Source organism: Ochotona princeps, chromosome 9 (genome assembly GCF_030435755.1).
Source record: "Ochotona princeps isolate mOchPri1 chromosome 9, mOchPri1.hap1, whole genome shotgun sequence".
Classification (NCBI taxonomy): Eukaryota; Metazoa; Chordata; class Mammalia; order Lagomorpha; family Ochotonidae; genus Ochotona; species Ochotona princeps.
In genome coordinates, this window is record NC_080840.1 from 45,217,534 (window position 1) to 45,241,588 (window position 24,055).

The 24,055-nt window shown below is 40.8% G+C and overlaps 1 long non-coding RNA gene across 1 annotated transcript in view; it reads left to right on the plus strand.

The window, feature by feature from the left end:
* LOC131481143 (uncharacterized) overlaps nucleotides 1-23,850 on the plus strand; it is a 58,379-nt gene extending 34,529 nt beyond the window's left edge. The window contains exon 3 of the long non-coding RNA XR_009246078.1: nucleotides 23,757-23,850. This is a non-coding gene — a long non-coding RNA (uncharacterized LOC131481143). The remainder of the gene's footprint in view (nucleotides 1-23,756) is intronic.
* The last annotated feature ends 205 nt before the right edge of the window (nucleotides 23,851-24,055 follow it).

The window sequence follows — 24,055 nt, forward strand, 5'->3', positions numbered from 1 at the left end:
AAATACACACTGCAGGGGGAACCTTTAGTTGCAACTCTCGTTGAATTTGCTTATCTGCCTTTGGCAACTAAAGACAAACAATATAAGGATGAATATAGTTTAATATGGAGTCATGTACAAATTCTTCAAACTCCTAAGTTTAACTTTTTCTTTTCTAAGGACTGAGTATATGCATTTTTTTTCAATTAGTGCAAGTTAGATTTTTCTAAATAGTTTCCCTGATTGGTATCTAATTATCTTCTCATGTATTATCATTAGTTTCATTGTTTTGTAAAAGGAAAGAAATATCTGATGATATTAAGATTTTTAAGCTTTTTGAAACCATTAGTGACACCACTAAAGTTGTTCTTTTTTTTATGTCAATGCATTAAAGTGCAGAAATGTCAAATGTTTCTCACCAGAGTCTATAGTCTAGGCTGATGAACCTTCTACAAAGCCTGCTTTATGTCACACACTTGTAAATGTATCATTTAGAGAATGTGTCATTCTCTAAAAAAGAGCTTTAAATTTGGTTTAATTTATGGTGTTTCCAGTTTAAGTTGCACCTGGTAGTCACTATGATGCAAGGGGGGGCCGTTCATAGTCCCTTTTAATTGTTTTAATGACCTAACTGTCCCTGGCAGTGATTCCCAACATGGCTTCTCAGTTGATTAGAATTGAAAACCAAACATTGCTTTTCTCCCTTTCTCATTGCTGTCCAGGCCTCCAGGCCTTGGGATCATCTTGATTTCTCCCGCTGCCTCCACCCGCAGCAGGTAGCATTTCATCTCAGGCAGCTCTGCTTTCTTTGCAGTCTGTTAGCTGCACAGATAGGCATCAAAGAGGCATGATATAACCAAGGACTGTCTGGGGTTGACATACAGGGTGTACTGGACAAAATGAATTCCAGATTGTTCTGCTTGCTAGCTCATCCAGTTTTTGCAAATTAATCTTCAAAAGGTGCTGTTAGGAGTTTGGTGTTACTTCTTCAGAAAGCAGGCCCTCCTGCCCTAGCTGATTGATGATTGATGACGTATTTGTGAATTTGAGCCTCTTTATCCTTAAATATTAAGGCTCAGGTATAATTTATTCTTGATCGGTTGTCAAAGATGCTGTTATTCCTCACCATCAGAACTGGGTTGTTTGTTGGTGACTCTTCTTTTGTTCCAAAGTGTATCATACTTCACAAATGAAATCAGGAAGTGTCTAAAAGGGAAAACTGAAAATTTACCTGCTTGAGTTTTTAAATTTTTTTGCTATTTCTTCTGACTTTATTTATTTATTTATTTAGAACATGCAGATTTTTGCAGAGAGGAGAGGTAAAGAGAAAGATCTTTCATCCACTGGTTCAGTCCCCAGATGGCTGCATTGGCCAGAGATTAGCTGACCTGAAGCCAGGCGCTTCCTCTGGCTCTCACACACAGTTACAGCGTCTCAACCTTTTAGGCCATCCTCCACTGCTTTCCCAGGCCACAAGCAGGGAACTGGATAGGAAGTTTAGCAGCCAGAATAGGAACTGGTATCCATGTAGGATCCTGGTGCTTACAGGTGGAGAATTAGCCAATTATAACCATTGCATAGGCCTCTCCTTTATTTATTTTTAATAGACATATACTTTGTCTAACTAAAATATCTATGAAGGGCAGTAAGCATTTGGTCTAGTGCTTAAGATGCTTGGGGTGCCTGGGTTTAAATGCTGCTTCCACTCTGATTTCAATTTCCTGCTACTTGTGCTTGAAAGCAAGAAGGTGATAGCAAAAGAACTGGAGTCCTTGCCACCAGCATGGGAGAGCTACTCTGGTTCTTGATTTTGGCTTAGTACATCTTCAGTTGTGGACATCTAGAGAATGAACTAGTAAAACTAAAAACAAACAAATATTTATGAAAAATAGTAAGTGCACCAAGTCATAATGACTTACCTTAGCAGCTGAACCAAAATGCAGAGATTTTGCTGGTCCTGGAAAATGTTCACCATTCGTGAATTTCCTGAACAGCCTTATTGTGTGTAGGTGCTTATTCATTGGTTCTTGTAACAGGTGCACATGGAGTATCCACAATACCCTGCTGAAAGGACATGGCCCTGGTCTTTGAGAAGCATACAGTTCATTCCACAGAGTTGCTATATAATTCTGTGCTTCTATAAATTTAGCACCTTGTTGGCCTGGTTAGTTTCTTTTTATCAGAAAGCCCAGGAGGGAGCTGATGAAGGCCTTATCCATCCCTGCTGTTGGATGCTTTGTTTGGGATCAGGACCAACCTCTCTTGTGGCCTGGAGTCATTTTCACTCTGAGAGCCTCTTGTTTCTGAATCATGCTCACACTGCAAAGACTTATCTTCCCCTAAATAGGTGGCATGTGTTCAACTTCTTGTCTGGTTGTCCAAGGCAGGGGTAGATGTTAACCTCAACTACCTAAGTTTGTGCTCATGACCAGGGTCTTTGTCTCAATCTCCACTTTCCTTCCCTTCCCTGTGAAACTTCTCAGTATATGTAGGAAAAATTGTGTCTATGTAGGATCCCTTCATATATCCATGATCATGAAATCTCATTCACTGGTTGCTCCTTTGACACAATGAAAAAAGTTATTAAGTGTCGCCGCCGCAAACTCTTGAGGGTCCGGAAAAAGCTGGCAACCAGACCTCTCACTGCCAAAAGCGGCTGCGTTTAAAACCTTCTCTCCGCTGCGCCTTCTCTCCGCTCTGCTGGTCTAAGCTTTCCTACCCGCTTCTTCCTCCACCCTTCCTCCCATTTTCCGCCACCCTTCTTCCCACATTTCTTCCCGTACTCTCTGCTTCATTCCCCAGTCTCTCTCCTCATCGCCCCCCAGTCTCCTCGTTGCCTCCAGTCTTTCTTAGTCTGTTCCGTCTGTCCATCCATCCGTCTGTCCATTTTCATCTGTCTTCATCTGTCAGTCCTCCCACTAGCTTTTACTGGCTACTTTTATATAGTTCTCCACCAATCACTTCTCCCCGTGGGTCCACTTGGCGCTACGTGATAGGCCAGTAATCACTGTGGGGGGAACTAGCCTATCCTGTTTACCTGCTGGCAAGACCAGTTCTGCCTCCTGGCCCTGGGCCAGCCACCATCTTGCAACGGCCCCTCCCAATCCCAGGAGTGGCTTTAGCACCCCACTCCCCGCAGTTAAGAAATAATTTCTGTTTCATAAGCCATTTAGGTACCAGGTCTATCTGTTGATGACTAGTGCGGGCTGGAATCTCAGAGTAGAATCTCTGTCCTTCCTTTGGTGGTGGTTCAAGTTCAGGGTTCCTAAAGCTGGGTCATCCTCCTACTTTAAAGGTCATCTTTTGTCCTACACCCAATTCTGTTGTCTCTGGATGAACTCCACCCTCCTGCTTTTTTCTGACTCCTGCCAAATAATGTCTTTTTCTTGATTTGGACCCAACTTGTCCAAAACTCTTCTGCATTTTGTGACTATTTATTGAATATAAAGCCAGCAGAAGCAGTTAGATTTTTTAAAGCATTTTATTTTCCTGATGTCTGAAATATCTTCATGAAGAAAAGCTCATGTGAGGGGTTTGGTGAGCACTTGATGTGTGTATATACTACATTATGGTTGCTGCCCATCATCTTATCACTGTCGCAGGCATACTTGGAAGTCACAAGCTTTGGAGTAGTGTCCCATAGATTGGTCCTGGAGAAAGAGACTTGAATGTGGATAACAGTGGCCACATAGGAAGACTGTTTGCACCAGAAAACACAAGCATTCCTGCTTTAGGGATCCTTGCTTACTTCCATGTAGTCTAAAAGGATGTGCTTCTATTTTTAAATATTTACATTATGAATTTTAAAACTATAGTAAAGGGGTATGAGTTTTGCCTAGCGGTTTAGATGCTGCTTAGGATGCCCATATCTCTTAATGGAGTGTCTAGGTTTAGTATTTTGCTTGACTCCTAACTACCTTCTTGCTACTGCAGAACCCTGTGGGGCACTGCTGATAACTTTAGTGATGACATTCCTGCCACATAGGAGGGTAATCTATGTTTAGTTCCCAGCTCTTGGCCTCTGCCCCAGGCAGGATCTGTTGTAAGCATTTGGGAAGTGAACCAGGGAACAGAAATTCTCTCACTAGGTGGTTCTCTCTAACAAGCAAGCAAATATTTTAAAAACTATTTAATTTGGCAATCTAGAGACTTCCATTAAGATCATGGGAGGTGAGTTAAAAAGCAGACCTGTGTGTGTGTGTTTGTGTGTGTGTGTGTGTGTGTGTGTGTGTGTACACACGTATGGGTTTATACCTGTTTTTTCATGAGGCTGCAAATGTCCACTTAGGAAATACTCTCTTTTACTACTATCCTTCTTTGAGTTACATACAGGCATATAATGGTTTACTGTGAAAAAATATAGTATAATGATGAATGAAGATTTTTTAAAAGCAAAGATTTATAAAAAGGAAAATACTAATTGCTCAGAAAAACCTCAGAAGTAAGTGAAAAGTATTCTGTTCACCAAGTAGTCAGACCTCCCTTTATTCTGTAACTTGATGATACTGCCCACTCTCTTATCTTGTTCTTTCTGTCTGCATTCAAAGCAAGCTTTCATGGCTGTGTAGCTTTAACAAGTGATAATCCCATAAGTGCGTTAAGAAATGTCCTTTTATGATGCTGCATGTCCTGTCCCAAAGCTGGGGTTGTCACTTCTCTCCAGCTCCTGCCTATGTGGTGTGAACCACAGTCACAGAAATGCTTTGTGTGGGAGTCCTGTTGCCCAGTGGAGAAGACACTAAGGGTATTACCCTAGATGGTGAAATTCACCCAAGCTGGGGCTCAGCAATTGTCGTCCTCCTGCGGCATTGCTGTCTTGTGCTACACTGATTTGTGGAAAAAGATTTGGGTTCAATAGAGATTCCTGGTATTAACCATTTGATAAGTATTTCCATAAATTAATGCATTTGTCTCCACTGTTTCAATTTCACCTGTAGGTTTTGGTAGTCCCGTAGTGACCTGCCTTCCAGATGGTTAACAGTCAGCTCATTTGTGCTGTTAGCCAGGAAATTTGTGCTGGTAGAATTAAGGACTGAAAGGAATTTTTTGTACTCTGGCTTTCTTGTATGAAACAAGTAAGAGTCTATCTCTCTTCTATGTAGACCGTGGCCTCGGGCGCACTCTATGAACTTTGCAAGCCACAATTTCCTCTTGTTCAATGTGAAGAGAATGATGAAAATAGATTTTAATTTCTGTGTTTCCTCAAGACTTAGAAATTTTCATTTGACTATTATAATCAGGCAGTGAATTTGAACAGGGAATGCCATTGGACCAGAAGCTCATGTTCTTTCTTTTTCATGCACTTGATCCAGTGGATTGCACTAATTGCATTTATGATGAAGACATTTTAAAATCACAGATGTTAATTAATTTAAAAATAGAGCTTATGCATTTTTATTAAGCTGTTGAGATATATCGTTTAGACATTTCTTCCTGATTTTCTGGCTAGATCCAACAATATTGACGATTGTGAATGCTATGTCAGCATTAGGCACACAAGGTGGTGTGGCGTACTTTGTTCCTTGGGCTGCATATGCACAGATTAACACAACACACCTCCTCTTTTTGAGGTTTACCTTGTTTTTATACAATAGGATTTTAACTTTTTTCCCAATAGGATTTTCCTGTCTTATTCTTAGGAGAGATAATCAGCGATAAAGAGGAACTTGGGGCAGTAAATATATGCACCATTGTTGATAGAACTGCATTTGTTGAGTCCATAAGAACAGGTGTGAGTCAAGCATGTTGCCTATAATTAATTCTGTTTAAGGAAATGTTTCTGTGTGTGGTTCTCTTTCCTGCAAGCTTAAAATATTATTAACATGTTGGGCCCGGTGGCATGGCCTAGCAGCTAAAGTCCTCGCCTTGAACACCCCGGGATCCCAAATGGGCGCCGGTTCTAATCCCAGCAGCTCCACTTCCTATCCAGCTCCCTGCTTGTGGCCTGGGAAAGCAGTCGAGGACAGCCCAAAGCCTTGGAACCCTGCACCTATGTGGGAGACCTGGAAGAGGTTCCAGGTTCCTGGCTTCGGATTGGCGCAGGACCGGCCGTTGTGCTCACTTGGGGAGTGAATCATCGGACGGAAGATCTTCCTCTGTGTCTCTGCTCTCTGTATATCTGACTTTGTAATAAAAAAATAAATAAATCTTTTAAAAAATATTATTAACATGTATCAAAATGGGTTAGCCTCTCTTGGTAGCCTTGTATGAGAATTGAAGCAGACAGAAAGTATCTGCTAGTCAACTTTTCAGCACTTCCTCCTTTCTAGCTGTACCACAAGAATCTACAGAAGTGCCCAGGGCCCTCCCACCTGGGGCACTTGGCAGTCTTCAGGAAGATACCCTCCTCTCTCAGGCCACCAGGACTGGGCACTGTTTGCACTGCACTGAATGAGCTGATTTTCTGAGGTGGGCGTGCAGTGCACCAGGGATTGGCTGATATTTAGAGAACATGAATGAAAGCAGCAAACATCTCACCAGTACAATATGCAAAGCCTTTGCACAGTTTTGACTCCCAGGACTGGAGACTTACTGGCAGTTATTTATGTAAGCAGGGTCTGTTTGTCTATAGGGAGTGTCCCTACTCAAGAGGAGTGGCGGCTGATAAAGGCCTGCCCAGGTGTAGCAGCAATGATGCCTAGGTCCAGGTGTGGCATGACGAAGGCTCTGTCAGGAACCAGTGTACTCAGTTGTTTGGGAGTTTGCTTTTCACACCAAATATTCTAGTGCTCCCTTGTCCCTGGAATGAGTTGTATGAGAACCCAGTAGATGCCAAAAATTTAGGCTAGTATCAATTCATGTATATACTATACTGTGTGTTTTATATACATATCAATGATGAAATTGAATTTATTAGGTAGATACAGGAAGAGATTAAAAAACAATCTAGAAAAGTTATAATAATATTCCATAATAAAAGTTAAGTGGATGTGTTCTTTCTCTGAATGCAGCACAATTTAAAGCTTATGAATTGCTCACTTCTGGAGTTTTCCATTGATTTTTGGAGCATGGCTGATTGTGGGTGACTGAAACCACAGAGAAGGCAGAACTGCTACTGTGTTAAGTCAGGATGTTCAAATGTGAAATGATGTGGTCTCATAAAAACCTTCCTGTATATTACGAGCCTTCTTTTCCAGACTGGGAGAAATCACGCACTAGTGAACACTTGAGAAGTTACTTCAGCCCTTCCTGCTTTGCGTTTCTGAATCGTTGGTACTGACAACCAATCTGAATACTTGGCTCTTCAGATTCTGTTCTCGTTGTTTCATGTGCCATAACATTCTCATTGCAGCTCTCACTGAAATTCTTCTGCTAAGCCATATTTTAGATGAAGCAAGTAAGGCACAAAGGGGTAAAACAGCTTATCCTGGGTTGTAGGATTTATGTAGTGAGAGAAGGTGTGAACACAGACTGGCTGCAGAGTTTTGTTCTTCTGTCTCTTCAAAAATTAATATGTAGTTTCCTGAGTTTTCATTTGGTTTGACTATATGAGTAGATATTTGCCCTCTTATGGGAGAAATTTATTAGTGAGAATTGGTTTTATTTCTGTGGTGCTTGCATTTGTCTTGGGGTCTTCCATAGAATGCAGTGTCTTTGCTGCTGGGGAGTGATGCTTAACCTAAGTTCCTAGCTGTGCATTTGTGCTGCTGAGACATAGCAGGTACACTTAGACAAGGGAATCACACGCTGTCCTGTAGTGTTACTCCCCTAGAACACCATGGTGATGACATCCGGGCTTATGCAGTGAACAGCTGTCTGTGCATCGTTTCCTGGCTATGTGAGAAACTGATTTTTTTTGTGATAACAGTTCATGTTTTGTAAGTTCGCTTCAATGCATCAAAGCTACCAATCGGTTAAAATGTGTGAATTAAAAAATAAGTGTACTATTGTACAGAGTAAGTTTCTGGATATTAAAATGTCCACATAAATGCAACAGCAACTAGGTAAGGAAGCTGTTAGAATCACAACAGAATGATCAAGATAAGCACATATGCTCATGTGTAATTTATATGAGCAGCAATGGAGCAGATTGTGGATGTTACATGTAACAAAGCAACCAGAGTAATAATTTTTACAAACTAAAAGTTCATCCAATTACAAATGGAAAACTGTTTTGAAAGAGTTCAGGCATCATTCAGATATAAAGGAACCAAACTCTTCCTTGTATTGGGCTTTAGAGATTCGTAGATGCTCTTTGATGAAGCACACCTCTCATGAGACATGGCAGAGTATTGTGTGAATGAACTGAAACAAATCTTTACATCTGTTTTATCAGGTGTATTCAGTATTAACTGATGTCTACATAGCACTTACTCTTTTAAGTTTTAGGAAATAATGAGTTAACCGGCTAACATAAAAAGGCTCTCTTTGGAGGCAGCTTTAATTAGTTAAAAGGCAAAGCTTAATAGTCTGCTAAAAAGTTGTTTTAAAAATCAGTGGGGTGAAATTAATTGTATTCTGTTGGTAGGCGACGTGGTGTAAGTCATTGCAAATAGGGTGGTTATTGCTACATTTATTTAGGAAGGAGGTCATAGCATTTGGCCTACAATGTGTAGCACACGTGAATTCCCCTCTATTAACGGCTCAAAATTGGGTTGTGTATGTCAACAGGAATCAGGACGACCCAGCAGGAAGTCAGTGGTGTCTTGTGTCTGACAGCATTATCACATTCTCCTTTCTCTCTCTTGAATTTTGTTGTTGTTGTTGTTGTTGAAAGACAGAGAAAGAGAGAGAGAGAGAGAGAACTGATTTTGCATCCACTCATTCATTTCACAAATCCTCGCAACACCCAGGGTTGAGCAGGCTGAAGTGAAGTGCATGGAACTCAGTCTATCTTCCACATGAACAAGACCCCAATCCCTGTCTTCCATATGTGCTTTAGTAGGAAGCTGGACCAAAAATAGAGTAGCCAACACTTGACAAAGGTCATTGATAATAGGATAGGGGTATCTCAATTAGTAACTTAAACCTGGAGATAAATGCATGCCCCTGCTGTATTTTTCTTTAGCTAGAAAGCTAACTAGGAGAAACTTAGGTGTCTTGAAGATGGAGAGTTCTTTGATTTGCCTGCTCTAACCCCAGGTCCTGGTATATAGCGGGTACTCAAGGATAGTCAGGTAATGAAGGAATTGAGCTATTTACTCATTGGACTGTAATCTGTGACATCTGGAGGCCTACATCTTACCTGTTTCCTGTGAATTCTCACATTTATAAATGCTATCTTTTGAAACTTACTGTTTATTTGGGAGCTATGGAGAACATGAGAGAGAATGCTGGTTGATTATTTCATCCTCATTTACTGGCATTGGCCAGAGTCAGAGAAGTACTGAAGCTTGGAGCTTAATCCAAGGCTCCTACATTGGTCGTAGTAGCCAATTATTTGAGTCTCCATTGTGGCCTCCTCAAGCGAACATAAACAGGGAGTGGGATTTGGAAACCAGAGGTGGACTTACAGCCCAGAAAAACTGATATAAGTTGTGGACAACACTATAGGCTCACTATTTGGTCCTTCTAAGAAATCAGACCCATTCTATATTGGGCCTTGAAGCCGCAGAGTCCTGAATTATGATGGTCATCTCTACTAGTCAGTTACAGAAATTCATATTTTATCTAATGATTAAAACTCAGGTATCACTCTAGTATGGGGTGTGCATTGAGGGCTGTTCTTGTCTGAAGGGGTTATGTCAAAAGTTGTAATGCCAAAGGGAAGCATTCCTCTAAAGCTTGTGTTATTGTGTAATTAGATTGTTGACAAAATATCTTAGTCTGCAAAGTTTATATAAATCAAAATGTATTGTTCACAGTTCTGGAGACTGAAGTGTAAGATCAAGGCAATAGCAGGTTCATTGTCTGGCTTGTTCATAAGAGATACCTCCTTCTGTGTGCTCTCCTATAGGGGAAAGGGGCGGCCGCTGGAGCCACGTTTTTTGGCATTGGTTTCTTCTATTCGGGAGTCTAATCATTTTCTACAAATCACATTTATCATCACTTGGTTACTAGGGTTCAGTGTAGGACTTTTGTAGGATGTAAACTTTTCAGGCATTATCAGAGAATTTTTCCTCCTTTTAGCAAAAACATCATAAAGAAGAAAATATTTGCTATTTGTTGAGCATTGCTTGCCACATTATGACACATAAGACATAATGTCACCAGATTAGGTGTAACTGAGTTTCTGTTTCATGCAGTTAAATTGTCTACACTAATCTGTACTATATAAAGTTACTCCAAAAAGCTCACAGAAAATTGAATTAAAAGGTGTTTTATTAAAAGTGTTTGAAATCCATGTATATGAGGGTTCTTCAAAAAGTTATTGAAACTGTACATTTGAAAAAACTGTATGGATTTCAAAAGCTTTTGTACCAAAATAAACTTAACCTTCATATTCAATTTTTTCATCAATCCTTAGATGTAACCTTGTATGTTAATGTACAACTAAAGATTTAAAATAAAAAATAGTATCAACAATCTTTAAAAATTAGTATCAGCAAGTCTAAAATTTGTAGATTTTCAAGTCTTTTGTACATACTTTAATATATTTATTTATTTTACTTGAAAGTCAGAGTAACAGATTGAGAGAGACAGATTTTGCATCCACTAATTCCCTCCCGAAGTGGCCAAAGGTCCAGAGCTGGGCTTATCCAAAGCTGGGAACCAGGAGCTTCTTCCACATCTACCACATGGGTACAAGGGCCCAAGGGCTTGGATCATTTTCTGTTGCTTTCCCAGGCTTTTAGCAGGGAGCTGGATCTGAAGTGGAGCAGTTGGGACACAAACTGGTGCCCATATGGAATGCTAGCACTACAGGCAGAGGATTAGCCTCAATATTCCATAGTGCCAGTCCCAAACTTTTGTATATTGTGTGGACATTCTGAGAATCATCCATCTCACAAGTGAGGAAACTGAGGCACAGAGGCATTAAATGTCACATGTAAAGTCAAGATTCATGATTATATGCATTATTTTCATTCTGCTTTTTATACACCAAGACTACTTATCAAGTTCAATATAGTCACCTATTAACAAACATAAGATATAGAAATCCTTAATCACACACACACACACACACACAATCAAACATATGAATACACAGGTTGGATCTTTAAAAGTGAAGTGAAACCCATTGCTTCACTTGGTTGAGCTATCACTTACCATACCAGCATGTTCTATGGATGCAGTCTAAATCCTGGATTCTCCACTTCTAATCCTGACTGATGCGCCTGGGAACACAGCAAATGATTTCCGAAACTCTGAGACTGAATGGAGTGCCAAGCTTCCGGCCTCCTCTTGGCCTAGCCCTGGCAATTGTAAACCAGTGGATGAAAGATCTCTCTGTAGTGTTGTCTTTTATTTTTTTTTTTTTTTAAGATTTATTTATTTTATTACAAAGTCAGATATAAAGAGAGGAGGAGAGACAGAGAGGAAGATCTTCTGTCCGATGACTCACTCCCCAAGTGAGCCTCAACAGCCGGTGCTGCGCTGATCTGAAGCCGGGAACCTGGAACCTCTTCCGGGTCTCCCACGCGGGTACAGGGTCCCAATGCATTGGGCAGTCCTCAACTGCTTTCCGAGGCCACAAGCAGGGAGCTGGATGGGAAGTGGAGCTGCCGGGATTAGAACCGGCGCCCATATGGGATTCCGGGGCATTCAAGGCAAGGACTTTAGCCACTAGGCCACGCCGCCGGGCCCTAGTGTTGTCTTTTAAACAAACACAAAAATCAGTAAATAAAACCTTTTAAGAAGTTAATGGACAATACTTACCTTGACAAAACTGGAACTGGTGTTATGGTGTAGTGCTTTAAGCTGCTACCTGCAATGCAGGAATTCCCTATGGGTGCCAGTTCAAGTCCAAGGTGCTCTCTTCAAAAGGAGTTCCTTGAAAATGCATCTGGGAAAGCAATGGGAGATGATGTAAGTGCTTGGGCACCTGCAGTCACAAGGGAGACCCAAATGGAGTTCTAGGCTCCTAATTTGATGTTATTTCAGCCCCTACCATTGTGGTCATTTGGGAAGCAAGTCAATGGATTGCTTTCTATCTGTATCTACTTTCTAATTCTGATTTTCAAATAAACAAATCTTTAAAAAGAAGAAATGCTTCATGTATTTTTAAATTTTCTTGCAGCAAAATAAATGCTTAATTTCATTTTTCATGAACTTTTTGCAGTGCCTCTGTGTGTGTGTGTGTGTGTTTGTGTGTGTGTGTAATTTATTTGCCAGTTGAACTTTGAAGTTTCAGAGTGGAGAAACAAAGATGCGTATATTTACGATGGAACAGGAGCATTTCTTAAATCTTAAATTTGTATCACTAGTTTATACTCACTTTTTAAGGAAGTGGTCAGCAGTGAGTGGATCGGGCAGCCACTTAGGGCTATTTCTAAATGCTACAACTAAATGTAGTCTTAGGGTGAACTGTATTATTGTGTAGTTAACTATGCCTTTCATGGTCCAAGTGTATAATATACTTTTATTCATATGTTTTATGAATAGTGGAGAATTGGTCTCATCGTAAATACGGTCTTATGATCTATTAGAATTGAAGAGACTGTTATGTCTTGTAATTATGAGATACAAGATTTGTAGAGCTAGGGCCAGTTTTGTGGTGTAGTGGGATAAACCATCACTTGGAACCTAGTGTTTCATATAAGAGCTCCAGTTCACGTCTTGGCTGCTTTGCTGCTGATCCAGCTCCCTGCTAACGTGGTTGGGAAAGCAGCTGAAGATGGCGTAAGTGTTTGGGCCCCTGGCTCTGGCCTGGGCCAGCCTTGGCCGTCATGCACATTTGAGCAGTGTAACAATGGTTGTAAGATTTCTCCCTCACTCATACACACACTCTCTCTCTCTCTCTCTCTCTTTCTCTCTCTCTGTCTCTGTGTGTGTGTGTGTGTGAGAATCTCTCTTTGCTTTTCAAATTAAAAAACAAAAACAAAAACAGAGAGCTGCTGCTCCCCACAGACTCAGTGTTAACAAACTTTCAAAGTAAGACTAAGTCAGATGTAAGAATTAGGAAGAGAAAGTACTGGTAATGGCAGGGACATTGCCAAACAATACTGACATTGCATTCTAGGAATGAAGCTCATTAGGTTGAAAGTGAAAACACTGCAGATTTCTTTCTAATGTACACAGTGAAACAGTGAAAACAACAGAAAGATGCAATACTGGGCATTTTTTTTTCTTAAGGAGTAGCACAAACATTCCACAGGAGTTCAAATGGGAAGGTAATTCTTATGTCCTAGGCAAGGGCTGCCATCCTGTGTTTAACGGGAGATGGAATTTCGTGCCTGAAGCTTTGGCTCTGCGCTCTGTGTTTGCTGAGTACATGTGCCGTAAGCTTGGGCACTAAGTGCTGTTCTCATACACTGGAGCTGCATAAAGGGTATTCCTGGAAGTCACTGTTTTTGTTTGCTGCAAAAGTTTCAGTGTAAAATGAAAACATGATCTCTTCCTGTTTTCCATGTATCCATCAGAGCCCACTGGGTCTGGATTGTGGTCTAGGCTCTGATGACCAGAAGCTGATCAGAGATGCTATGGACCTCACTGGATGCGTTGTACTGCATCATCTTTCTTTGTCTCTTTGTCCTTCCACCCCCATTTTTTTTTTCCAGTCATGCAGATCAATCATGGTGATCAGTAAGCATTTGGCAGAGTAATTCCTATCCATCAGTAGTAGAGGAATGCTAAGTTTGCACAGTTTATACTTGTTTGGGTAAATGACTTACCTCTTGTAAGAGTGAGAGCTTTTTCTAGGCTGTTGACTGTGCATAAAGAATCCTGAGCTTTTAGAGTGGTTAAAAATAGCTCTTCTATGTAGGCGTTAGTATGCTTGGTGACCGATTTGAGACTTTAGAAAAAAATTACATCAAAGAAGGACTTCGTTTAAGCTTGTGATTCCTTGTTTTAAATCCCTTTCAACTTCTCCAGAACAGTTATTGCCATAAAAGCTTCAAGATATGCATTCCTTAGGTTATGTGTGTGCTGAGGAAATTTAGTGTTCATTCCAAATACTTGGCTTAGTTATTCTTCAACTCCACATGAAACTCGAGGGTACTTAGCTATACTTCAGGCTACAAAAAAGTAAGGCAGCTGTAAAGCATGCAGCAGCCTTGATTTTGCAATGGCTTTTCTTGCACTTTGATGCATTTTTCAAATTTTCAGCATATGCTGAAAAATTATCTCTCGCCCTTATGATAATTGAAGATAGGACTATTTACTCTGTCATTATTGCCAGTTTCAGAGGCTGTTCTGGTGCTGCAGAATATTCTTCGTTTAAGAGAAGTGAATATTATGAACTTCTATCTCACCATTGCAGTACTTGGAATGGTTAAGCCATTGATCCAGGACACTGTGTCACCAGGGAAATTCCCCATTGCTTCAGAGGAGGTGTACTTTACCACCTCCCCTCCTGACAGAGCCTGCAGTGCTATGTGCTCTGCCCTCCTTCTTCACGATTCTTGCCTGCTATATCCCTCAACTCTTGCTCCCTTTTTCATTGTTGCAAAATCTCATATTTATCTTATCACTGATTTATCATGTCAGAGTTGTAGGATTTATGAGGGAGCTTCAAATAGTTTGTAAAAGATGGTATTAAAAATAGAATTATTTTTGTGCAAAAAATGGAAATCCATGCATAGTTTTTTTTTCATGATATTCTTTTCCAAGAACTTGTCAAATCCTTCGTAAATGTGATTGTGGAGATTTTTATGTATGGTAAAAAGCTGCCTGTTTAATTTAGGAGGCAGAGAGAGAAACAGAGTGCCCATCTGTTGGCTTACTCCCCAACTGTTCACAGCAGTCAGGGCCTGGCTGCAGCCAGAAGCAGAACCTGGTAACTCAGTCCCAGTATACTGTGTTGGTGGCAGGGACCCAATTAAATGAGCCCTCGTCACTACCTGCCAAGATGTACATTAGGTAGAGGCTGGGATTGGGAATTAGATTCAGGGATTGATTAAACCCAAGTACCCTGGTAAGGGAGGTGGAAATGATCAGTGTTGAGAGTCAAAGAACACACACAAGATATCTATCCTATTAGTTCTCCAGAACTATAGGAATATTATATTTAGTTACTGTTTACTCCTAAGGCAAAGCAATGGCAAAACATCCTCTACTATTTCCTTTTCTTGTAAAAATCTGTTTATGGCATATTTTTAACTAATGTTCTCTAGGAATTTTTCATAAATACTTACCAAGTATCCTGTATCTGTAGCAGAGTACTGGCTAATGTTTTGTTGAATAAACAATGAATAGTTTAACAGTATGTCTCATTGAAGCTTAAGTAAATTATATTGCTGATGTTCCTACCATTGATATTAACATTCAAATGTCACAGAGTGTCTAAACCCCATCTTAACATGTCTGAAAAAATGTCTGTTTGGTAATCTTGAGAGCTGTCCTACTCAGGTTCCATGGTGTTGTGGGCAGGATGGACTTTTCCTTGGAGGGCGCCTTTCTCTTCTTCCTTGTCCCTTTGTGGACTGTACAATCTTGTCTAGGACAGCTGACAGTGCTATGAAACACTTTTAGGACAATGTCGTTTTTTGTGCCATAAGGAGAGGCTGAGAGGAAAAGCATGTGTGTTTTCGCTGGTTGTCTAACACATTTCCACAAATAGCATCCATCTCTCAGCCACACTGTATGCCTGATATCCACAGTATCTCAACTGGGCTCTCCCTGTCAAGACCTCAAAGGGAAGATTGGCCTGGTGAGGCCGTGGCGAAGAACCTGCACCTAAGCTCATTCTGGTGTTGAGAAGGTGGTGGTCTCTGTGCAGTCAGTGCTGCTGTCAGGTTTTAGATTTTTCTAGGAGCCACTTACAATCACTTGCCTTTGTATATGTTATTAGTACTTTTTATATGTGTCCTTAGTAACACTGTACCAAACAATAGGACCTCTTGTGAAGTCTCTCTTGTGCTGCAAAGATCCTGGTTTTCACTAATCACAGAGAAAAATCTGTGATATTTACTGTCCTAAAGATGACACAGGACACCCAACACATGGAAAGTCCTGGTCCTTCTTAGATCCTGCCTGCACAGTAACTTCAGTTTAGATGTTCTGAAAATGCTAGTTCTGAGATTCTTGGACACCATACTTCATGGATTTTTTCCTAACATTGCTCTGTTAGAAAGAGAAAGAAAGGAAGGAAAGAAGGAAGGAAGGAAGGAAGGAAGGAAGGAAGGAAGGAAGGAAGGAAGGAAGGGGAAGAAAGAAAGAAAGAAAGAAAGAAAGAAAGAAAGAAAGAAAGAAAGAAAGAAAGAAAGAAAAGGAAGGAAAGAAAGAAAAAGTAATTTTGCCTTTTGTGTGCAGGGATGTTAGTAATTCATAGTAGGGCAGGAGAACTGACACCTGTGACTTGCTAATTAAATATTTGAATGTTTTCTTATTTGAAATGTAGAGAGAAGGAGAGAGGCAGGAGAGAAATTTGCCATCTGCTGATTCACCCCGCAAATGCCTGTAATGGCCCATGTTGGGTCAGTCTGAGGCCAAGAGCGCAAATTTCAATCCAGGTCTCCCATGTGGGTGGCAGAGACCTGGCTACTTAATTCATCTGCAGTTGCCCATGGTGCACACTGGCAGTAGAGTGGAATAAGTGGAGTCAGAGCTCCTCTTCCAGCACGTGATCTACGGGATGTGAGCACTCCATAAGTCAGCACTTTTGCTGCTGCTCCAAACGTCTGTGCCTGTTGCCTGTGATTTTCTTTAACTGATCTTATAATTTGAACCATCACCTCAGACTAATTGTGGCTGGATGAGGAGTTGTTAATTATGCATCCTTCAGTGAGCACACAAACCAAGCTGGCTCAGGTGAAGAGCTTAAGCTAGGCTAAGAACTTGCTGTGTGAGGCCAGAGCAGTGCACTGTATTGTGCCAGCTGGGCCATTGAGGGTTGCCTTGAGTTTTTTTAGAAAGGAAAATGACTTAACTAAAACACTGCTTATAGCAATTGATACAGAAATTTTTACAGATTGTAGGAGGGGGAATGTCGGTAGTAAAAATCTGCTGAGAGTTCCAAGTGAATGTTCATAGATCTGTGGGCAAAAAAGACTTAGAAAAACATCATGATTCTTGAGAAGCATTAGTAGTAGCAAAGATACTAAGATGTGGGGAAGTTAGATAAAATCTGGAAGTTTCCGTTTAACCACTGGGGATATATTCCGGGATCTCCAGTTGATGCCTGAAACCAAGATGGTACCACAGCCCAAAATATATTGTATTCCCTGTGAAGTTAAGAACTTTCCACTTAAAGGGTGCCTAATGGCTTCTCTTTGGCATAGTTGATTTGCAGCCATCACTACTCTTAGGATTTGGAGTGTAATGAAAATAAAAGTTGCCTTTAAAAAAAATAAGGGCTAGGGCCCAGCAGCGTGGCCTAGTAACTAAAGTCCTCACCTTGAACGCGCCGGGATCCCATGTGGGCGCCGGTTCTAATCCCGGCAACTCCACTTCCCATCCAGCTCCCTGATTGTGGCCTGGGAAAGCAGTCAAGGACGGCCCAAAGCCTAGGGACCCTGCACCCATGTGGGAGACCCGGATGAAGTTCCTGGTTCCCAGCTTGGGATCAGCGCAGCACCAGCTGTTGTGGTCACTTGGGGAGTGAATCATCGGAAGAAAGATCTTCCTCTGTCTCCTCCTCTCTATACATCTGACTTTGTAATAAAAATAAATAAATCTTTTAAAAAAATAAGGGCTACATGAACACAGCACTGAGATACCACAACAGTGGATCTGCAAAGCCAGTTCCAAAGCGAGTAACAGACAGGTGGCATATGCTGTGTGGGTACATTATACAAAGAGTTAATTTACATCCTGGGTGGCACTGAACAAGCATACTACTCAGAGTAGCATGGGATTTAAAATTTAGGGATTGTGTATTTCTAAAGTTTTCCAGTTATTATTTTTGGAATGTGGTTAGCCAGGGTTGACTGGAATTATGGAAAGCAAAACTACGGATGATGAAGAGTTTTGTGAAAGAGAAAACCAGGCGATTGTTTTAGACCTGGGATCATCTACCTTGCCTTTCTTTTGTGAGAAATGGTTGTTACTTTCAGGGTGCATTGTAGATAAATTATGAATTGATTGTGAATCATGCAATGGCACTTGGGTTTATGAGTATCATTTTAAGTGCATATACATTTGGGGATTCTAAAATCATCTAAAAACAGTTGTTAGCCAGAGACATATGTGGTTAAAATGAATACCAAATGTGTAATTTATAAGGAGCTTTACTTCGCGTTTATGGCATTTGGCCTTACATGCTCCTCTATCTCTTGTAAAAGAGCAACAGTTCTTTAAATGAGATGGGTAATGGGTCTATAACATTTATTACTCCAGTGATAGGATGTTCATTGCTTCTGAATGCTGTACTCCTTTGCTGAACCACCAGCCTCATCACATACTCACAGTGTCAACATTGCATAGAATCCTGGCTTTGACTTCCCATTCTTTCCACTGTGGGATTGCAAATTTAAAAAAAAAAAAAATTGTGAGCCTGGGAATAGGAGAGTGAGCACATCTGTTTTCACATAAGTATAAAATGCTGTCTTTACAAATATTCAGTGTGGAGTTCTCACTGCATAGTTGACTGATATTTTCCACGTTTGCAATGGAAGTTGAAATGAAAATAAAACTAGATCGCTTTGTTACCATGGGAGGGATCACATTTAATTTCATCTTTGGTGACTGAAAGTTCTGATGCAGTGTAATGACAGTAGAAACAGTTCACAGTAATCTGTAGATGAAGAGTAAAACCCGAGATACTGAGATGCTGATATTTTTACAGCAGCCTTGTGTATTGATCACCTTCCCTGAACCAGGCATTGTTCTGCAGGCTGAGAGCATTGCAATGCAGTGTAACATCCATGTGAAGCTTGCACATGCATGCAGTGCATGCAGTGTTTCTGTTGATGAAAAAACACATGTGCAGTAGTGGTCCCTTAGGGTTACAGTGAAACTGAAACATTCATATCACCCAACGTCATGCCAACATAACCTTCCTCACCTGTTTGTGGTGATGCTGGTATAAACACATTTATTACATGGCCACTAAGATGAAAGTAGGGCACATATAATTGTATATAGTACATAGTACTTGAGTAGTGATAATAAGTGACCATGTTATTGATTTATGTTTCTACCAAATCATTACTTCAGTTTATACCTTCTACTTAATGAAAATAAAGTTGACTGTAAAACTGCACAATGTGACCTGGCAGCAGCTTCATGCAGCTCATATTTACTGTGTCTCTGAATCGCAGAGTGATTGACCTAACCCAGTTAGTTTTGTGTAAGTGCACTCTGCAGTGTCCACACAGTGATGGGTGTGCTTAATGACACACTTCTCAGAGCACATCCTTGTCCTTAAGCCCTGCATGACTGTCTTTCAGTCAGATGGAACAGGGAACATAGAAGAAGAAACAGAAAAGGGCTTGGCAGTGTGGCCTAGTGGCTAAGGTCCTCGCCTTGATCCCATATGGCTGCTGGTTCTAATCCCGGCAGCTCCACTTCCTCTCTATCTCTCCTCCTCTCAGTATATCTGACTTTGTAATAAAAATAAAATAAATCTTTAAAAAAAAAAAAGAAGAAGAAGAAACAGAATGTGTTTGATGCTGCAAGTGGTAAAATAGTATGATCAATAAAAAATAAAACAGGGACCTGGATGATTTAAAACCCTAATGGTGATTTGATAAAGTCTGGTAAGCAGAGTCTTGGGTGGCCTTGGTGTGAAGTTGAGTGGAATGTGGTGAGGGTGATGGATTTCACTGCTCGACGAGATTATTTTCTAGAGGACCATGTTTCAGCAGCCTGGAGTATGTATGCTGGTCTTGCCAAACTTATTAGTGTTCCATCCAGTGGGCCTTTGGGGACCACTGTAGTGGGGACTTTGCTGAATGTGGCTTTGGCTCACATTCAGATGCACACAGTCTGGCATGGAAGGACTGCAATCATCGAGCACCTGTACTAACATGGGGCATTCTAAAAGTGGAGCAACCCAGATGATATCTTGATTCTAGAACCCAGTAAGACACAACTGGCCCTTGATCCTTGGAAACAATATGATAATAATTGATGGTGTTTTGAGTGGCAGAGGTGGTTATTCAGCAGTAGAAAATTAATAGAGATGGAGTCACAGAAAACTTTTCAGGGTGGGATGTGTGGGTCAAGGCAAGTTGTGGGAGTATGTTTCGGGCAGTAGAAGAAGCCCTTGGAGTAGGAGGTATTGGCAGAGGTGGCAGAGGTTGAAGGAGCATTGAAATTTTGGGTTATAGAGTGGGAGGGACAATATTCTACTGATGGAGGTGAAGTTGGAATGTTCACTTAGAGCCAGAGGGGAAAGAGCCATTGGATAGTTGTGGGTGTGATTTTTGCATGAAGGTGGTAGGAATCTCTTGAGGTGTTGGACAGAGCAGTAACATGCTCTGGCCTTGGTTTTGAGAGGCTCCACTGAGGTTTCTGTGCTATGACTGCAGAGGGGCTAGAACCTTGAGGGGTTAGGATCAAGAGACCGCTGGGATGGGTGCAGGAACTGGGAGTGATGATTGGTATCAAGTGATGAGGAGAGTCAGAGTCCAGGAACATTTTCAAAATTGAGGGTGTGGGTGGGGTTTCATGACAACTTGTGTTGGATGGAAGGAACGTGAATGGTGGTGCTAGTGTTTCTGGTAGTGAAAAAAGACACTACCGATACCTAGATAGAGATGAGTGTACTATGCAGAGTTTCTGGAGTAGTTTTCTGGTTGAGATGTGAATCACATGAAAATGGAGAAAGGAGTGAGTTGACTTTGGGAGAGACTAGTATGGTGTTCTGAGCACATGTATGGCATTGAAAGCCATGAATCAGTGTTCCTAAGGAAGTCACTGTAGACATATAGATAAAAAGCTTAAGGCCAGGTTCCTGGTGCTGTTAAAAATGTTCTCAGGCTGTTTAATCTCAATTAGTTTTTCAAGATTTATTTGATAAGCAGAGAGAAAGAGAGAGGGAAAGAGAGACATCCTCCATTCTCTAGTATACTCGACCAAATGGCCACAGTGTCCAGGGTTGGATCAGGCCAAAACCAAGCCGGGGCTTTCCCTGACCTCCCATGGTGGATGCAGTAGCCAAGCACGTGGGCCCTCCTCACTGCCTTTCCAGGTGCATCAACAGGACACTGAGTCAGAAGTGGAGTGGCTCAGAGTCAAACCGGTGCCTATATGGGATGGAATGTCGTAGTCAGTGGGCCCATCCACTTTGCCAAAATGCAGGGCCTGTCAATCACAATGATTTTGTTTAATGATTTACTGATTTTTGTTGGGAAGGCAGATATACAGGGAGAAGAAGATACAGAAAGAAAGATCTTGCATCCACCATTTCACTCCCCAGATGGCCACAACTGCCAGACCTGAGCCAATCCAAAGCCAGGAACTGGTGCTTCTTCAGGGTCTCCCACATATATGCAGGATCCCAGGGCTTTAGGCCATCCTCTACTGATTTCTCAGGCCACAAGCAGGTAGCTGGATGCTAACTGAGGCATCTGGAACATGAACCAACATCCATATTGGCTCATGTGCAAGGCAAGGATTTAGCCACTAGGCTATCAAACCAGGCACAATCACAACATTTTTTCTGTCTTCTAATATATATCCTTATAAAGTACTTCGCTTGACTTAAAATGCTCATCTATTCCTTTCTGGAATTTCAGTTCACTTACAAAATTTACATTTTTGTTAAGTATACATTCTGAAATATCATACCTAAGGATTGGTAGTATGAATCTGGACTTGACCTCTGATGGGAAGATTCTACCCCAGCTAGGAGTAGTCAGTACCAAGAGGCCAGATCCCCGCTTCCTGAAACAAAGCACAAATCAGAAGTCTTCTTCCAACCTTAGGTGAATAAGAGCAAGCATTCATATATAGTCATCCTGGGTATACACCAGAGCCTAGTTCTTTAACTTTCTTGAATACCAAAATCCTTCAGTGCTCAAGTCCCTTAAAAATGACAAAGTATTTGCATATAACACTATTTGCATATAACACATAGACAACTCCCAAATAGTCATCTCTACAACATATGTGTAGAGCACACATTATAGTGTAAATGCTTTGTGAACATGAGTGTACATCAACAAACGTATATGGAAAATGGAATTTAGAAGAAACATTTTGATTCATAACATTTGATGAACATGCATTTTTTTTAAAAAATAAATTTTCCACAAATTATTTGAAGAGCCATTTTAAAAATTGTTTTGTTATTTAGGGGATGATAAAAAATTCTGCACACATTCAGTATAGACACACTTTTTTTATTGTTTCTGTCCATGGTTGGTTGAATCAAAAAATGTGGAGTCTATATGTATGTGACAGGGGAACTTTATTTCGCCCTAAACTTCAAAATGGGATTTACAAGATCCATTGTTAGCTGGATACAATTTGCTACATTACTTTTATTACTCACAGCTGGATTTAGTGGAAACGACTGACACTGCAAACCCAGAATATTTGACAGTGAGAGTATTTCCTGTCTGAGTAACCGTGGACAGTATGTCTCTGTCTAGAGGCTTGGATGGATGCTAGGCAGTGGAAGAATTATGTCCCGCAAAGTGAAAGACTTGTACCTGTGGATAGATACATTTTTGCATAAGTAGTCCCTTTATTTCACCCATTTCTTTTTCAAGTTGTTGCATGTTTGTGTGTATGTATCTTAGAAATTAAGATGAAGCATTTGACATAGCAATTAAGACATCAGTTGTATGCCCATGTCCAACACGGGAGTCCTTTGGTTAAAATCCTGGCTCTGCCTTTGATTCCAGTTTCCTGTTAGTGTAAAATCTGTGAGGTAGCAGGTGATGACTCAGATAATTGGATCCTTGACACTCGTGTGGGGAGATCTGGATTGAGTTTCTGGCTCCTAGCATTAGCCCGGTTCAACCCAGCTATTATAGTCTTTAGAGGGTGAATCAGTCAATGGAAAGTTGCTGTCTGATTCTTTCTGTCTCTGCCTTTCAAATAAATAAGTAAATAAACTTTTGAAAAGTTGTCAAGTATTTCTTAGCAACTTCTTGGCTTCTTTTCTTGTTGCTTTCCCATTTTTCCACATAATGGTATCACGTGGTCTGTTCAGTCTTGAATTGCTCCACATGACTGGTAATTCTTAGAGTGAGTAATTTTTGAAAAGAATCACAGAGAAGGTGGATTGAGATCTTTGGAAACTAAGATAATTACTCATACCCTCTCCTGCTCTAAAAGAAAACTCCATACAGTGACCTTTCAGAGTTTGTGTCTCTGGTGGTTTGCGATCTAGTATGAAGTCACCAACCCGAGGCTTTCAACTATCTTGTTACCTAGGATGAGTTAGTGGTGTGGCCAGAGAGTAGGCACCTGGATTTGCACAGTTTGTGGTCTCCCATGAAATATTCACTTGTCCCACCATGAGCATTTGCTCAGGTCTGACCAGTGGGTGGATATGTAATGCTATTGGTCTTGTTCAAGCATGTTCCATTTTAAATGTGTTCACTCTTCTTGTCCTCCACACAGCACTTTTTGTGTTTTTCATTTTTTCCTATGTCAGGATATGTTCCTTTTTAGGCATATAAATTTTATTACTCCTGATTTAAAGACTGCATTTTAGATAATTTAACTTTAGCCTGTAGACAGAAATTTCTTCCTGTCATTTGAGAAGGATTCAACACACTTTGTCTGCTTCCCTTACTGTTTTCTGTGTCTTTGAAAAGCATGACATTTTCAGTATCCTTTTGAAGTTGAGTGAACCAATTGTATTCTAAAATGACAGAAGTGACTGTTTTCTTTTGCAGGTGCGCTGGGCCTGTTGAGAGCCATTCCTGGTTAAATGAAGCGTCCTTTTGTAAGTAGAACCCTCTCTTTAGCCATCAAGAGTCACACATGGGACATGCTCTGGGCAAGAAAAGATAAGATGCTCTCAAGTCTTAGGTTTCGCGGTTGAAAGATTGACACTTTTCAGAAACTCAGGGGACCGTGGTCCATACTGAGTATTGCACTGTTGGAAAAAAGGAGTTGCTTATTTATGGTTCTGTTATGCTCAATTTTCAAGACATTAAGTCCACACAATAATTTAGTCCAGTGCAGGTTGAAG